Source organism: Strix uralensis, chromosome 21 (genome assembly GCF_047716275.1).
Source record: "Strix uralensis isolate ZFMK-TIS-50842 chromosome 21, bStrUra1, whole genome shotgun sequence".
NCBI lineage: Eukaryota > Metazoa > Chordata > Aves > Strigiformes > Strigidae > Strix > Strix uralensis.
Genome location: NC_133992.1, coordinates 10,825,206 through 10,843,356, shown reverse-complemented (window position 1 = coordinate 10,843,356; position 18,151 = coordinate 10,825,206). Strand labels below are relative to the sequence as shown.

Sequence of the window (18,151 nt, the reverse complement as noted above, 5' to 3'; positions counted from 1 at the left end):
TATCAAGTCTGACTTAACTGCAGTATATAACTGCGTTAAGATTCAGTTGCTGATCCTACTGACTGTTCAGCATCTTCTGCAGACAGATGTGTATTCTTCTCCCTGTGCAATATTATCATCTTCAGACTCTCCGGTCTTCTCTTCTAGCTTTGTTAGAGTAACTGAAATTATTAGAATGGTTGAAAAAAATTTAAAGTACTTTTTTTGCCTCCTTTTTGGCAGCCTACTTTTATCTGATTTAGCAGTGTCCTGGTTTGCCTTTTTATTCTGACTAGGAGATATAACAAATATCTGTAATCAGTTCCCATCACTTGATAGAATAATTTTAGTATCAGATGAAACTAGCTTTGCCTGATTCTAGGAAATGCCCTTCAGTCTGCACAGGCTATGATATCCTCTGTCAGGCTTCTCTTCTGCTGTGGGTCTCTATCATCATCAAACAAAATCCTCCCCATGTCGGATTCTCTAGCCACAATGGGCATGTCAGTAAAACAAGTCTCTCACAGGATTATATAAAGTGCACCTTAGACACTGGAGCCAGGGGTTCAAAGCTCTTTGAGCTCCCATATGAAGCAACAATTTAATTTCCCTTTCTTCATCAATTCTTCATTCTCGTGTGATGTCTTGGCAACATTCTGTTCCCGTTCAACATTCATCATTAGCTTCTTTTTTTCTCTCACTTCCTTTTATATTCCTTTCCCTCCCCATCTGCTAATTTAAAAGGAAATTGCATGGTATTCAGCAGTATCAGCCAATCTGTTTACTCTGCTCTTGTTCAAATGAAGACCATTTCTCACACACTGAGCTGCTCTTTCTCACCCCCATACACACTATTATTATCCTCAAAGCCCGTATTTTTTTTTTGTATGCCACCTAGAGAGCTAACTACCCTTCCAGAGGTATAGATCTTCCAAAATTGTTATCTCTCTTTTTAAGATTAAGACGTGGAAATAGAGATCTATGGGGAAGAAGAGAGATATCCAGATTTAGGCCTTCTCTCACTCCCAAGCAGCCATGTAAAAGAAAGAGGAGGTCCTGACACCATTCTGCTATCAGAGGAGCAGCATTCAAAACCACGGGTTCCACACCCAGTCAGGGGAGACCACCTCTGTGCTTCTCGGTGGGCCAGAATCCCTCACCTCCACCAGATCAGCCCAGCCATTCTTAGCAGTAACTCCTTGAAGCACCCTAAATAATTACTGTTTCACATTGCTGGTTTTGCTGACTCGCTCAACATTACATACTTTGTGATTTCATTACTGAAAGTAACACTGATTTTAACCTCATGCTCCAACTCTTTAAGATACAAGATTAATAATACAAAGTCTCCTTTGATCCCTATCAGAGTGGCTAATGCTAATAGTAAAATGCTGGAACAGTTCTTGACAGCAACAATGTGAAGGTTTTGCATACTCAGGCACAATAAGTGGGACTGGTATTAATGGCTTTTAAAAGCCAGTGAAAAACAACTAACAAGAAAGGTTTTATTACATCTGCAAGAGCCAGAATTCTCCTCTCATGATCTACTGAAATATTTTAGAGAGACGTTATCCTTTACAAAGGAGGCTAACATTTCGAGTGAGGATCCTATTGAATTACTTAAAATATTTATATAAACAAAATTTGAACTGAATATGCATCTGTTTCTATAGAGATGAGATCAGCTGGCAAAAGTGGTCTCCATGAAATGTCATATGTGAATTTACAAATTGGATTACAGATCAGATTTTTCAAATTCATAATTAACTGGGATCTAAATAAAGGAGTTTGGAATAAATTAAATAACTGAGATTTCACCTCATCAAATATTATAGTTTGTATTTCAGGCAGATGTTATGAAAATATATGGGTTGCTTCTGAACACAGATTAGACATCCCGTCTCTGCTCTCAAGCTGACCCATGTTCAGTAAGGTATTCAAGCACATGTGGAATTTTAAGCATGTAAGGAAACAAACTTGCCTCAAAGTTGAAGCATTTTACTTAACTGACATGTTGATAAAAGCAAGTCTTGTCAGAGTCAGTGAAAGATACACAGCTGGCAAAATGGCAAAGCCCAACTTCTCTGGGGTTAATTAGGAAAAAAATATTACTGTATATGTATTTAGCACTTGGGAATTTAAAAAAATAAATGTCTAACTCTTGTATGAGTTTGTTACTATTAATACAAATCTTTATGTGCCGAAACAAGTGGATTCTTGTGTGATGGAAAAGTAGATCAGAATAATTTTACTGAATATTGGAGCTTGACTTCTTACCAACTGCAGGAGGATATCATGCTGTTATATTGTATGTTGCTTAGCAATGTAATGTGGGAAGCAGCACCACAGTCCTTGACAGCACCATTGTCCATTGAAATGCTTGTGAAATATTACCTGGGTTATATAAAGATAGCATAGTTATAGAAAAATAGCATTAAGTTTCAAAACAGGACAAAGAGGAAGAAGGCTGTAAAGAAAAGGCATTGCTATTCCAATGGCAAAAAGGTCTCCCTGGATGATCTTTCACTATCTGAATACACACAGCATAAATTAAATATGGAGAAATCGTATCTGTAAAATCTCATTACAGCTATGCTTACAAATGATATACTGTATTGTAGAGTAACTACTCTCTAACAGTTGAATAGCTCTGAGTCCATATATGTGCCAATGCCTCTACATTACTACCATATAAAGAAGACCTATTGTTTATTGTTCTGATGTTTTGCTTCAGAGGAAAAGTTTTGTGCTCTGATGGACTGATTACTCATGCTGAGCAGAATATGGACAAAAGGAAGAGCACCCAGCAAAGATGGATTTGTTCCACAGATTACATGATAGCGTCTCTTATCAGTTAGGCAAATGTGAATATTCACCTTTTGTGGCTTCACAGTATAGCAGAGGTTACAGGCACACCCTCCTGTATTCACCGCACTTCCTTTTCCTCTGGTGCCCTTTGCATAGAGAAGTGTCAATCTGCTCTTGCTTGATTGGTTTTGACAGCCTCAGTGTAACAGCCTCTGCCAAGATTTGCCTTCGTGCATGCCCTGTAACGTTTCTTTGGCCAATCTTCCAGCCATTCACCATATTTTAACTAGCTAGAGAAAACAGCTTGGGTAATCTGTTTTCTGACCTTCATAGCAGATGCCAAGACCTGTGTATTGAAGCATACGGGAGTGCTGCTTCACTTAGTGTTGCAACACTCTAAACCTTCAGCATTTCCTATGACTCTTTTCTCCTGCCTAGTTTCTCATAGGTTCACCTTTCCCTGGTAGGGGCATTGCATAATTTTGCAATGACATGTGAATGAGCTAATGTGATAGCATCATTAATAACTCAAATGGTAATGAATTCTGAACTGCTGCAATAGGAGGTTTCTCCAAAAGCTGGCAGCCCATGTTATGCTACTTTTGCCAGAGACAACAGCTGAAGGAGGGCGAGCATTTCCATGTCGTATGCTTATGAAGAAATGAGCACAATTGTATCATGGGTCATCCACCATTACCATCGAATAAAAGTTTCCTTCATCATCATTCCACCCTTCCTGGCAAAGTAGCTCCTACCAGGAACCTGAAGGAGAAGCTAGCAATGCAAAGAGAAACAACACAAAACTAAATCTGTACACAGGAAATATATCACCATCTGACTGAACCTAAACTCCAGCACCTCTCATTTCATAAGCACCACCACTGGATTCATTGCACTCTAACGAAGTTTTGTAATTTGAGGAAGCATCAGGCTCATATTCTTGCTTTGTCATATGGAACAAACCTCAGATTTTGATGGTTCATAAAGACACAGGAGCATATCTGCATCTTAGTAAAAAACTACTGAATAGACATGACAGATCCTAGGGACCTTTCCAAGGAACAATTCAATATTCCCTTTTATAGTATTTGGCAGGAAAACACCACAGAGTTTATTCAGCTTGAATTAACTAATGTATTTGAGCATTCTCTTTAACAAAGAGAAAAGATGTTGAGTTACACTGACTGCAGGGTTACAGCATGCTTTGGACAAATCTCATGAACTGATTTACCACAGAATCTGTGCTGGCTTTTCTCTAAACTCACAGGCAGTGATGCCTCGTATTTTAAACTGAGAATTCCTAAAATTTGCTTAGAATATTTATTTTTATGGGTATATGTATCACCAATAAATATGGGAAGTTATTTGCCTTTATTAAAAAAGTGAAGATGGACAAAATAAAAGATTATGCTGTTGAAAGAAACCATATAACAGAAGCAAAAGTTTCAGGTGGGCCATACCCTTCCAACATGCCAACAAATCCCCTGCATAAACACATGGAATACATATTTCTTCAGAGGAGGACCCAATTGCTTCCCACAGAGCAGAACCTCATATAAATACAGGAGTACCAACGGTGAGATTTACCCTGTAGTAAAGCCCACTCATCTTCAGCCAAGAGGAATATGGTTTTGATCTCAAGGAATATGCATTTAATATATAATAACCATTCCCCTAAATCAACACTAAGTGAGTTGTTTAAGCAGGAAGGGCACTTAGCTGAAAGTAATTGTCTTTGTCTCCATATGAAAACATATGTGTTTGTCGTGGAGACGTTTCTGAGCATACAGCTACTAGTTGTATCAAACTGTGCAGCCTACACAGTTTTAAGGACACAAATCTCCCTTCATGCTGCAGGAGTTCCAGAGAGAGTGCACTGGAGAAAGGCCCATAGGAAGAGGTGTTCCCCAGGGGTTCATGTGTCCGAGAAAGGACTATTTGCGCTCTGGAAAAGAAATCAGGAAAGTTTCTGCAGGTCAAAGCTAATCACTGGGCGGTGTTCCCAACATCATACTTGTTACCTGAAAAGAATACATTTGATAACTTAAAATAGTGAATGCAGAACAGTGTATGTGTCATCTCTCTTCACTGGCATAAAAAATATAATGTCTTCATGACCGCCTTCTTATGGCTTTTGAATTATTTCATATTTCTTTGAATTCTTTAATTTGATTCCCTTAACTTAGTTTTTTAAGCTTCTGCCACATATTCTTGGTGTTTCAGCCTTGGCTTCCTTTTATCCGATCTGAAATTAAGATCTATTCTGTGGCCTCTGTGCCTCTAATGGATTTTCTGGTTAAACATAAGTGAATGTATAATTCAGCCAGAAGGTTTTTCATAACAGTGCAGTCTTACAATAGATTAAAAGCAGTTAGCTTTTACTAATGCAAGTCTCTTTTTGGATCTAGTGCTTCAGAGAAGTTCAGTAGAGACAGACTTCTTCCTTTATTCCTTACTTTCATCCTGAGGAGAGGTTTTTCAAATTCACTAAAATTCAAAGCCCTTTAATTTTTTTATTTTATTTTTGACAATTTGCAGCTCAGAACCAGAGAGGCTGCCTGGTCTGAGACAAGTGCGCTCTGTCTTGTTCTCTGTATAAATAATTTTAGCAAGGAGAATAACATCCCTATTATCATCAATTGCTCAGAGTAACTTTCAAAGTCTCCCCTTACGTTTTTCACCTTCCCAAGCACGTTGAGTTCTGGATGTCTCCAGAACTGGGGAACAGTTGCAGTTAAAGGGTGAAGAGCAAGACCATTTCTGGCTTCCTTACAGCGGAGCCTTTCAGTATCAATCAGCATCATTTACTTGGCTTGTCAGTTCAAGGCCACAGACCCATCTGATATTCATCCTTGTATTTCCTTGTGACTAAGCTATGCCTTCTGACTAACTCCCTCTAGTCAGAGGATGAAAACCACACCTGAACAACAGATGGTGTATGCATCTGCCTCCAACGTAAAACTTCAGAAGTGACCAATGTTAGGTGAGGCTTCTTAGCATTTGCAGATCAACACTCTCGCCAGAAGACCTTTCCTCTCATACTGCCTTTCCTAAGAGAATGACTACAGAGCTACACACAGTGAGATTTATCAAGACTGATTTAGCTGATAGCATTTTGCATTTGTGTATCAAAAAATGTAAAAACGCAGGAAGAAACAGGGAGTCTATGGAATGGCTACAGGCACTTTAACTCTTCATTTCATTTCTAGTTAAAATGTCAGGGAAGAAAGATTTCACCGGGACAGTCAGAAGAAAGAGCTTTTCACAGCTCTTCAGTGTAACCACCTTGTTTCACACAGTGAAACGATACTCTGAAGCTAATACACAAATTCCAGACTCCACCTGGGCTGGGGCCTCTCTGATGAATTTGCTGAGGCGTATTAGTGCTTATCGTGATGATTTAACTCGTGAGATGGCCACCTTTTTCAAAAGACTGGCACGAGGTTTATATTTATTTCAGGATTTTCTGAACAGGTACCTTATGAAAAAATCTCAGTCACTACTAATTTGAATTGAATCCTTACAAATAAAAAGACTTCTATCCTACTGCTTTTCTGTGGAGACACACAACTCCTCAAAGGAACCATTTTTGATAAATTTGCATCTTTGCAAGAGAAAGTAGAACTAAGGTGGCCTCAGTGGAACAGGAACAGCAGAGCAGTTGCAGCGGTAGATCAGCAGTGAAGGAGTTAATATGATTTCTCTTCAGAGGAGAGGATGAGGATGTCAACACTCCTTTCACCAGCCATATGACAAAGTAAGTGCTGAGCTGACATGTAGCAGATGCCTGGCATGCAGTTACCTATCTATCACACAAACCAAAGGTTACAGCAAACCTGGAGCTAAGAGATGAAGGAATGGCACCCACTCATGTTCCACAGGCTCCTTGCCTGCACAGCAGGAAGACTCGCCATCCTTAATGCACAGTTTACCAAAAACAAGTACTATTAAGTGACAACAGAGCACCTAAATATAAGCCGTGGAGACACAACAGAGAAAACAGCTTTTTCCTGAAAGCCCCCATGATTAAAGTGCAGCAATAATGCGAACACCTATGACTCCCTCAGCCTGAGATCTGGGTAATGGATATCGATGCATTAAACCCTTTTAACTGGGATTATCTGAAGAAACCAGTTTCGGCACCAATGCTTGATGGTTCGTTTTAATACTACCTTTTGTTTCCCTATAGAAAAGGCTTAAACTCCCTCTTGTGGGTAACTTGAGAAAATCCGTTGTAACAGAAAGACCACAACAGAGTTTGCAAGAAATCAATCTCTCTCTTTTAAATCTTCAGTTTTTCCCATGCAGTGTCCCCTGACCATCCCACAACAGGTTGTGCAGTCTCCAGCCTTGGAGATTTTCAATACCAGACAAGATAAAGCCCTGAGCAATCTAATTTGACCTTACAGCTGACCCTGTTTCAACAGGAGGTTGGATTAGAGACCTCTTGAGGTCCCCTCCAACCTGTATTATATTCTATATCCTTATGATCCTATACACACAAAAAGGAGAAGGCATACTCTAAAGAGAACCCAACCATTGCTACAGAAGAAGAAAAAGAAGTATGGAAGCATATTAGGAACTTCATACCACTCTATTTCATTATTCCAAATATAGTTGACATCATCATCTGTTGTTGAAAATTTTAGGCAAATTACTATAGGAAACATGGAAATGTACTTCACTGCCCTAATTCCCAACACAGACGAAGAGAGGCTAAGAATGAAACAGAAGTACGAACAAATATACGAGACAGGGTTGAAACACACCGACAGCAGCATCGGAGGTATTATCTCAAGAGCCTCTTCTTATATCTGTATCCCAAAGTAACCACAAACTGTAAACTCAGGCATATGTACTGCTAAATTACAATTTAAATTCACCACAGCCTAATTCTTAAAATACCAGCGTAGTTCTGAGCATCAATATTTACTTTTTTAAAATAAATAAAACAATACATCTACATAATGTTTTACATCCACAAAACTCAAAGCACTTCCTAAAGTCAGAGGAGCACTATGGATCCACAGAGGTTACAACTGTTTGCTTAAAGTTATGAGATCAGGCAAGTGCACTGGATCTTGTGCTTTGTTGAGCTTAAATCATCTAATGGAAGTTCAGCCCAGTTGCTTTGGGTGCAACATAATGAACATTTTATGAGATGGCAAGAGATGGATACAGAAGATATAGACAATACAAAAGCAAAACAGAATTTACCACTCAGGAAATGTTCACATTCAAAGCCTGTATATAAGAATAAATTTGAGAAATAAAAAGAGCATTTGAGTCATTTCTTACAATGAAGCTTTACAGCACCATAAACAAGGTATCAAGGCCATGCAGTCAAAATGCTATCCCAGTACAGCTATACCCCTTTGTTGCATACATTTTTAACAAGATTCAACTGCTTGTCCTTGAGTTTATTTTTTAACAACCCAGCAGTCATTTCAACTGTGGGCAAAGGCCACTCTAAGCGCACACTTACAAATTCTGCAATCTGAACAAATAAAATAGCAGAAGACATCCAAATCCTTCTAGATTGTATCCCAATCGTAAATTAAATGTAGACTTCATCCTCTAAAGTTATTTAATATCATGTGGAATGGTAATTATGTCAAGTGTTCCCTCTTGGCAGATCTAGATTTTGCAGTTTCCTCACCTTGCTCTACTCTGCAGTTTCCAGGTTATGCCCTGACCTTCTGTTCAGCCGCATTCACATTGTCAAACCTTCTATGGCAATTTAGTCACCTAATCCAGCTCCAGTGCAAATAATGTGCATCTTCATGGCACTTACTTTCTTTCTCATAGAAAAGGACCTTATATCCTACTGCTAATATCATCTGCTTGTCCTTTCAACCATGTGACGTGTTATATTATGGTCATCTTGTGTTCCCTTAGTTGATAAATTTTCTTCCTCCCTAAATGACCAGCATATGTGTCCTACTATCTAGGGCTTTCTCCCTTTTATTTCCAACATTATGAAAGGTGGGTTGATTGCACAGGAATAACCAAGTCTGGTTTAGTTGAATCTTAAATGGAAAAACACAGTTACATGAAAGCAGCACCCATTTTCACTGGATTGTTCAGTCACATAGAAGGCAACAAATTTATTTAAAAAAAATTTTTTTTCCTTCCATCAGAGACACTAGGTATTAAGAAAAAGTTCCAGGCTTGCATCATAAAACCACAGGGCAAGGCAACGTTAGATCTTATTCCTGCTTCAGAACTGCTCAGACAACACAATGCAAAACAGGGGCTTCTAATGCCTCCCTGTCCCTGCTCAGTCTGCACCACAGCAGTCAGTCTTTTTTACAACTGTTTGAAATACACTAAATACACCAGCGTGGTCGCATGAGAGTAAGAAAGTCTTCCTGAGAAAATAACGATGTGACCTCCTGGGACATGCAATATGCTTTGCTTTCACCTCTAACGATTAGAGAGCATTAAGACTACTTTTGACAATTAATAATGCACCCGAATACACTGTCAGACACAAGACAGACAGCTGATGAGTTCAGACTAGTAGAAACCTGCCATGAGCAGCTAGGGAATGACCTTCCCTTCGTAAAACCTCTAGCAGTAGGTGCGCCAGTCCCTGTGGAGGTGAAGCACTTCCTCCAGCTCTTGTTCTTTGCAAGATTCACTTTGGAAATTAACACAGCACAGTCCTCCACACAGTGGTTAAACCCAGCAGGAGGCGTGGAAATTTCAGCTTACCTTTGAAAGTTTTTCCTTAATGAACCAAGTCATTTTCAGATGTTAGTGTAAAACATGAGCGACATACAGCCACCTCTACTTCACTGTTCCTGGATCCCAAGACACAGTCAAAAGAGGTTAAGTTCAACAGATCACTAGCTCTTCTTGGTTTGTACAATAATTAGAATACTGATTTTCACATAGGTCTTTGAATTCATTAAATTTCTTCAAAGGACTTTCTCTCCATGTGTTCCATAATGCAGAGACCAGGCAGTTTTCCCCTACAGAGTTCTAAAACAGGTATGGCTACTTATGGCTGGAGACGTCCCCTCTTCTTAAAACTCAAATTCTTGTAAGCACATACTTAAATTTCACTAGAACTTTAATGCTGGTTTAAACTCCCTACTGACATAGATCTTACTTCTAGAGGGTTTTTTAATTGCAAATAAGAAAATAATTTATAATTTCCAAAAAGTTATAATGGCACCCATAAACAACAGAAACTGGAAGAAATCTCCATCATGACAAATTATATTTAAAATCGACAGTGAAATCCAGAGGTGTGGGGGTTTTATGCATAGGCCAAATTCTTTGCTCAGAAGAACCAAAATCTTTTTTACTCAAGAGTTGTTATAGTATAATACAGAACATTTGGTTTGAAACTGACTGAAAAGCTGGGTTTACAATTTGGTATTAAAGGACAATGAGTGACTGGAGAATACAATGAGCAAGACCGTGCCTGGTATGAAATGCTACTTGTCAAGCTTGCCATTTTTTGTCTATATTTATATCAATCTCAGGGAGATGGAGTTTGCTGACAGCAAATCCCAACTATTAAAGCAGGATACAACCTGCTGGAAAAGTTTGTCCAACTCAGTTTAATTGGGCTATATTTATCATTAGCATCATAGTCTTTAACATTCGACCTACTGAAATTGTTTTTTCTCCTTCAAGTCTTTTTAACTTCTCTACTGTCATAAAGTCTTGTAAGAGTTTATTTTTGTTGTTGTTTTTCAGAGTTAATTACTTTTGGCTAGGTCCCGTGGCGCTCCAAGTTCATGACAAAACATGAGACTGAACAAGATCACTAGTGCATCAGCACAAGGGATCCCCACCGCACTGTACTCTGAAACAAAGATGCTACACAGCATACAAGGTGGACACATGCCACCACGTAGGAAGCGCCTGCTTACAGTATGTAGTGGCATAAGGAAATGCTGCCTTTTTGGCCATAGGAAACACACATATAGTGACAGACCAGATCTGTACGGTAGGAAGCAGCTGTCCTGTCGGTACAGCAAACGCCCTTTAAGATTGCTGAGTGTTGGAACCTGCCTACCAACACCTGCCTAGAAGGACAGAAGCCCTGTCGGGTGAAGAGTTTGTCTTCTGCTTCTGTTTGTGAGGGGAAAATGAGTTAATGTGTCATTTGCACTTAAGCTAAGTAACAGTTGGAGACATTTTGGCTACACATAGATGCAGAGGTAACAAAAGGATGAAAAATCTGCCACGCATGTGCTGACAATAGGGGGCCTCTCTGACCGTACCTACATCCCGGTGCGTTAGAAGGGGCCTGGAGATAGGGTGATGAAAGGAATCCTTGCTTGAAAACTTTGTGCAAGAATTGTTCTGAGCAGTGCATGCAACGGAGCCTCCTCTGAATTTTCAGCACAGCACTAAAGCAGCTGGCAGAGTAGTGCTGGCACAGAGGCAGCTGCTAAGGCAAGAAGAAATGAGACTGCAAAGACTGAAGTTCCATACAAACAGCAGCTGAGGTGAAAAACCAAGATCCTCTTTCCTTATCAACAAATCTTTTCACTGGTAATTAAACCCCCAGAGAAGTATGTCCCTCAAGAGCAAAAGATGGACCTGTCCAGATTTTGGATTCTGCCAACGTTGAAAAAATTGACTGGAGTACAGGGGAGGAAAGCAGCTCCTGCTAGGATGCGCTGCCTCATTAGACATCTCCAGCTATGAGAGAAGAACTGACATTAGGCTTATTGCCAAGGCTGGCCACGTTAGAGGGAGAAAGAACACAGAATAAAACTGGGAGAAGGAAGTAATAAAATAATTTATATCAAAGGGCAAGACTCCTCATCCCCGCGCTCTACCCCCTTATTCTCCCAGAGTGAATGATATGACAAAATGTAGAGTAATATGTCCTCAAGTAAACTGCAGAATGTCTCTCCCCCTTTTTTTATCAAGTTTTAATGAAAGAATTTTATCAACGACAACCAGAGAAACATGGCTCATATAATTGGTGAAAGGGACAAAATTTTTCTGACAGGTTTTCGTCATGGCAGCATGTATTAGAAGACCAAACTGGCCACAGAATTGGAACACGGTGGAAAATCATTTAATTTCCAGATGAAATATTCTGGATTTTCTCCATACTAGTTAATGTTTTTAGACAAAATTTAAGTACACTTTTAAATATTTTAGAAGAAATTAAGAACACAAAAGAAACATTCAATTTGGTATCAGACAACAGAAACAACCAATATGTGTTCCTTTCAATCCACCTTTTTGTTTCTCAGAAAAAAAACAGAAGTTGGCTTTTTTGGAACATTTTTTAGTTTGAATGCATATTCAATTATTTGTATAGTTCTACTTTGAAGTGCCTGTATTAGACTTTCTTCTTCTCCTCTTATGAAGTTGGTATTTACCCTTAAGGAAAGGAAAACTGAGTAACTGTAAAACAGAGATGGTGGCTCATATCTCTTCCCTGGTAGTGTTGGCAATACCCCAATAGAAAGAATATTATCAAGAGAGAATTAATATACCATGCTCTACAGGAGGTAAAGGAAATAATTCCTATGTATCAGAATAAGTAATGTATTTTACTCTATAGTAATATTGAGACATTCAGAAGTACTTACGGCAGGCCCGTGCCAGCTTTCAAAGCACAGCCAATGTGTAACACACCAATTCTGAAGGTGCCATCTACTCCAGAGTTCTTCATTCCTGGGCCTTTTTTTCCCACTCCGTGCTACAGGTCACTATCTCCTCGACTGTGCCAGTACACCTGGCTCATGGGTTGCTAGGATCTGAAACACCAAAATGACACAGCTGAAAACAGTCATTGGTTTTTAACAGATATTTTCAACTACATCCTTTCAGTGATCTGGTTTACGTAAACAGTTATTCTTCCATTTTGTCAAGCTCTAATTGACAGCCGTTCCTGACTTCCTTCTTTTTAAATCACTGGGTACAGTAGAAATAGCACAAGTACAAAAAAGAGATTACAAACCTTCAAATTAGCAAACTACACCAAAGCTATGTATGTGTGTATAGAGTAGACTGAAATATCTTCTCCCTCTCTTCTACCATCCACTGAAAGCTTAGGTTAGAGTTCTCCATGCTTTGATTCCTTCTCCCATTAATGTGTTTTGCACTTGCCTTTTACCTCAATTTTATTCTTGATCTACAGATCACTGAACATTCATCAGAGGAGGAATCCACTTACTGCTGCTACAGTCAAAGCCAGAGTCAGTTTCTGAGGAGCTAGTGTTGAGCAGAATGTGGGAAATTCATGTGAAAGTGTGTCATAGAGCCCTGGGGAACAGCAGATTACCAGTGCTGTAGGTGAATACCTTGTCTTACATCTGAGTAATGAAAACCTGAAGACTGAACTGCTGAGTGGCAGATGCAAACACAGAGCTTGTATTTTATGCTTCATGTAAATGACTACTGAAAAGCTGAAATCTCCATGTGTAAATGGCACGTGGGCAGGACTGGAAATGTTATCTATCATATCAGTCTAACTTCTGATCAGCTGGTCTCACACCCCATAGGTAACTAAGCCTAGATACAATTTCTAACCTACGCGTAACAGTAAAAGTTGAATGCATGAATGTGCAGAGGCAGGAACCAAACTGTTGGAGAACTCTTCAGCAAAGAAGGAGAAAGTACACAGTAATTTCTTGTCATAGGTAAGAGTACTTGAAAAACGATGCAGGGAGACTACCACTACAATTCTGAGCACAGATGTGTCTAGCCAGTGCCAAACAGGAACTGCTCTCACTCCTGGCCAAAGAGAACTGGGCAAAATAGCTCATTGCTGAAGTGCCCAGAGCCGAGAGGGCTTCTCACAGCAGTATGAACACGTTGCTTGTAAGCACTTGACTGACTAGGAATTTGGCACATTTAGTCCTGGGTGAGGACTGTTCGACTTTCTGCAGATTGCTCAAAGAAAGTAGTTGAAAATTTGATTGGACATACATGTTACGCTGTCTGCAAAGCAGAAAATATCAGCTGCAAAATCTGAACTGGAAAACGTGTATCGAACACTGATTTTGAGGATGTTAGAGGGAAAGAATCTCACAAGGCACTTTATGTCCTAGTATCTATATCGCTTGGAGAGGTGCAAAGGCTGAAAGTCCATGTGAAATGCTTCTCATTTTTATGTTTCTCTGCAATCACAGCAGAAACAAACATTAAGCCTAAGATCCCCACTAGCAGTGAGGCTCATTAGGTACAAGTTGCACCATTTCACTAAGAAAACTAAAACATTTCTCTGTGATTTATGAAAGCCAGAAGTCAGCTGACTGCTCAGGTCTCTCCCTGGTTGTGTTACAGCTCAAAAATTTGCAAATGGACATTGAAAACACGTTTCAAAACAATTTGTGTCTGAGTTACATCTTGTTTACAAGAACAAACTATTGAAGCTGAGTAATAAAACTTGGAGAAATGCATTTTATAGTGGAAACACTGGCACAAGTTTAATTACTTCAGTGTAGCAGGCATCTCTGTGGACAGACTGTTCAGCCACTTCCTGTGTATTTTAAACCTACATGAAAAAGTCCAAGAAGAAATCCATACAGCAAGAAATAGAAACATAAATCCCTTCCAAATGCAAGATGACTTCAGCTGAGAAAGCTTGCAACCCATTAAGACACAGTCCTTTAGATGAAAGGAGAGGCACGCAGTGGTATTTCACCCATTGTCCCTGTTGATTCCATTCTAACCAAAGTCAGAGGGAGCTTTACTCACAACTTCACAAGGAACAAGACCTTAAGTCTTTTGCAAATTAAACAAAAATAGTGATTTAGGAAATAGATTGCAGGCTCATAAGGAAATGCATCTTCAGCTGATGTATAAGAAGAGACATTTTTACCAGCATCCACTCCCTAGATACAAGGCATCAAAACAGAACAAAAATAGGTGGACTATCAGCAAGGGCCAAACAATTAGCAACTTCAAGGACTTTTGCTAGGAGTATGCAGTTTTTTGTGTTCACCACAGATCCAGCCTGGGAGAGAAGCAGTGAGCTGGTCACATGCCATACTGCTAATTGCATCACCATTCCAGTAGGTATATACATATTAAAGTAAAAATACAACATGATGTAATAACACACTGTCATCCAGAGAACTCAACAGTATTTTGCAGATTTAATGCAACATATGAACTATAGTGGAATCATTCACCACTGGGGTACATTGCAGCAGCTGCTTAGCAAGTGGTAAAATCACTGTATCCGAGGGACATGAGGCACAGATAGACCAGAACGGATTAAGAGGGCTCTACTGCCCCTATTAGCCATATTCATTTAATATATCTCATGATTAACTCAAGGTCTTGTGATAAGGTCCCAGGCATGTGACTGACAGTCATAGTCCTACCAAGAGCCCAGGCAGATCACTCCTTTGACACAGCGAGGTAATTCAGTGAGGCACAGTGCAACTATTCATGACTAGAACCCAGACAAGACAAAGGCTGATGGTTTCAGAGATGTCACAGGATCCTGAATGGCACATAAGATGTCAGGGATGGTTTTATGCTTCAACTGCGTTTTTTTTAAACTGCAGTGCTACATTGACTACCAGTAAACACTTGCAGTTACTGAAATCACAGCACCATTCCCTCCTGGCCTGTGGTGTTCCTTAGAGATTTCTTCCTAAAATCAGGCCCTGCCCAGTATATGGAAACTGATGTGAGTTAACTGCACAACCACACACAGAAGAACAGCCACAACATCCACACTGCATATTACACACCAAATAATTGTTCCTAATTCATCTAGTTCCACTAAAACATAAAAATAAATGAGATGCCAAAATAGCACTGAAGTCAGATTATTCTGTTTTATGTATATACCAAACTTCTCTCATGTAAATGAAAAAAGCATCTCGTTACTTTAGGTAAAATAATAGTAATAATCCTAAAAAATGCTTCCAGCTAAACAAGTTTCAAAATATGTCAAAAATCAGGCCAGTGGGGAGTCATAAAGCAATATATCTGTCACAAATCTATATAGCTTCTTGGGGCTCCCTCATGTTATTTTAGCTATGACTAATAAGAACAGATATACTCGATATGAAATTGTCCTGCTGAAGCAGTAGAAATAAAAGTAAAATTTCTTTCACATAGTGTACCAGAAACCGTTCTATTATCAGATAATCAGCTGCTCAACAAACATTGCATAGAAGCAAGCAATAAAAGTCAGTGGCTAAAGAGCCATCTTGACAGCTCTGAAGAAAACATGAGTAAAAGCTTCTAGAAGCAGTGCTTTATTAGAGAGATTTACTAAATATATATCCTCTTAAAAAGCTATCATCATATCTAGTAATTTAAACATAGTCATCAAATTTATCTAACCTTCTAACCAACTAGACCTTGTCAACCAAGCCGGAGAGTTAGAGGCCATAATGGTTTAATTATTTCTATTTTCCTTCTAAATAATGTTCTTGCTGGCCCTATAGGGTAAACATTTTGTTGTAACTCTCCTGTTCTACTATATAATATGGCACATAATATATTTGGAATTACTGTCGCAATTTCAGCTCAGTCAGGACTTGTAGTTAACCATATTGATAGTGTGGATACAATTCCTAAAATATACAGAGGTAAACACAGAAGATTTAGATGCTAAGGAACTATACCCTCCATCACAAGGCAGAGAGTCTGAGCTGCTAGGTTAAAGCAGGGGTGATCATCAAAATTGCTGACCCTATGTTAATACAGTCTTGTCAGTAATTTGTAGTACGTGTCTCAAATCAATGCAAATTCCTTCTTTAACCACCTGCAAAATGGGCATAATAAAGCTGAGCTCTCTGGGGATGTAGGAGATTTCACTCAGCAGCAGAAATCCCAGAACACGTTGCATAATGAACAAAGCAAAAAGCACTACTTCCTGACTGAAAAGGACTTTGTCCCATATTGCCTTGTCCGAGCCTTGCTGGCTGAGCCTGGGCAGAGGGAATTGCTGCCACCGTGACAGACAGGCACATTCTCCTCCTTTCCCAATTTCACCCCAAGCTGTGAAATGAACAGGTACATACCAAACAGCTGAATATCTTCAGCCACCTTTGGACTGTCTCCCTTTCTACTGCCTAAGTGGATAATCTCACCAACAGTGATTGAACGATGGCTTCAGGTAACTCTGGCCTTCATTCAAAATTTGCAAAAGTCACAACTCTGCAGTAGTTTGAGGGAGGCTTTTCATTTCATATCTCCTATTTTGCCTAGAAGCATCCACTCCCTCTTCTATCCTACCAAGTTACGAGGTCAAAGATAATTATCCAGAGAATTTCCTCTTGCTTAAAGACATTTAAATTTGCTGCAATAACTATTTAAATGCTGGAATGAGCCACAGCATTTTAATGACTCGTAGGAATCCCCCTTTTTTTCTCCCCCCAGGCAATCTGTCACCCGCTCCTCTTTCACAGCAGGGCTAAAAAGCACACGGAACTACAAGAAAGAAAAAGCCCTTATTGACTAGTTTCAAAAATCTCATTTAAAAAAGGGTCTATTTCCTACAAATGCCAGGCATCCTGCTTGTCTTCTACCAACAGATTTGCATCCTGTGATACCGGAGGTATCCTCACGTAGCCTAGATAAAGCTGGATTAAGGACGTTTGTTTCTTTTTGCACATTAATGAAACACCTCACTACACTTCAGCCAGCCATTCTACTGTTTGCTGCTCCTTTACATTTGCCTTCAGGCTTCCACCAGCTCCCATGAAATAAGTCATCATCCCCACTTTTGGTCTATTGAATTTTTAACTGATTTGGCAGAAGTCATTGAGCAAATTACTTTTGAAAAGCAACTGGCTCACGTGATAGATTTCTCCCTCTGTCTTAACGTGTCAAGGACGCTAATTGCAGAGAAAGATTTAGTAGACAAACTCTGGAAAGATGAATGTTTATGAGCTTGTAGAGTTCCTTATAAGATACAGGACACAGAAAAAAAAGGACGGTGGAAGAATACAAAATCTTTGGGACTGTCAGTGGTCTAACGAGGTTGGATTTCAATGCCTATGTATACTTTCTAGTTTAGCTCTTTGCTTTCTTCTTTCTCAAGAAGTACTTCAGGTCCTCAGTATCTTCACAAATGTATAGGATGCTGTACTGATTAAGCTCTCTGTCTCTGCAATCAGATTATAAATCAGGGAAGGAAAAATAAAACCTCTTCTAATTTGGCATGGTGATAATTAATCCTTTTCAAGCCCTCTGACAGCAATTTAGCTTTCTAGAATCCTGCACTGGTATCCCAAATTCTGGGGAGAATGCATACAGAAGTGAAATGAGAGTGGAATTATGAAGGCCAGAAATGCGTGACATTGTGGGTTCATTTTTTTCTTTTGAACTGTGAATGTGTCATTGGGATAATTTCAGTCAGTTAGCTTAAACAGGCTCATGGAGCTAAAGCGATGTCATTATTTTA

General features: G+C 39.4%; 1 protein-coding gene across 1 annotated transcript in view; it reads right to left on the bottom strand.

Annotated features, from left to right (window-relative positions):
• DAB2IP (DAB2 interacting protein) overlaps positions 1-18,151 on the bottom strand; it is a 243,925-nt gene that overhangs the window by 217,576 nt on the left and 8,198 nt on the right. The window contains exon 3 of the mRNA XM_074891329.1: positions 12,363-12,530. The gene's annotated coding sequence lies outside the window, so the exon portion shown is untranslated. The remainder of the gene's footprint in view (positions 1-12,362; positions 12,531-18,151) is intronic.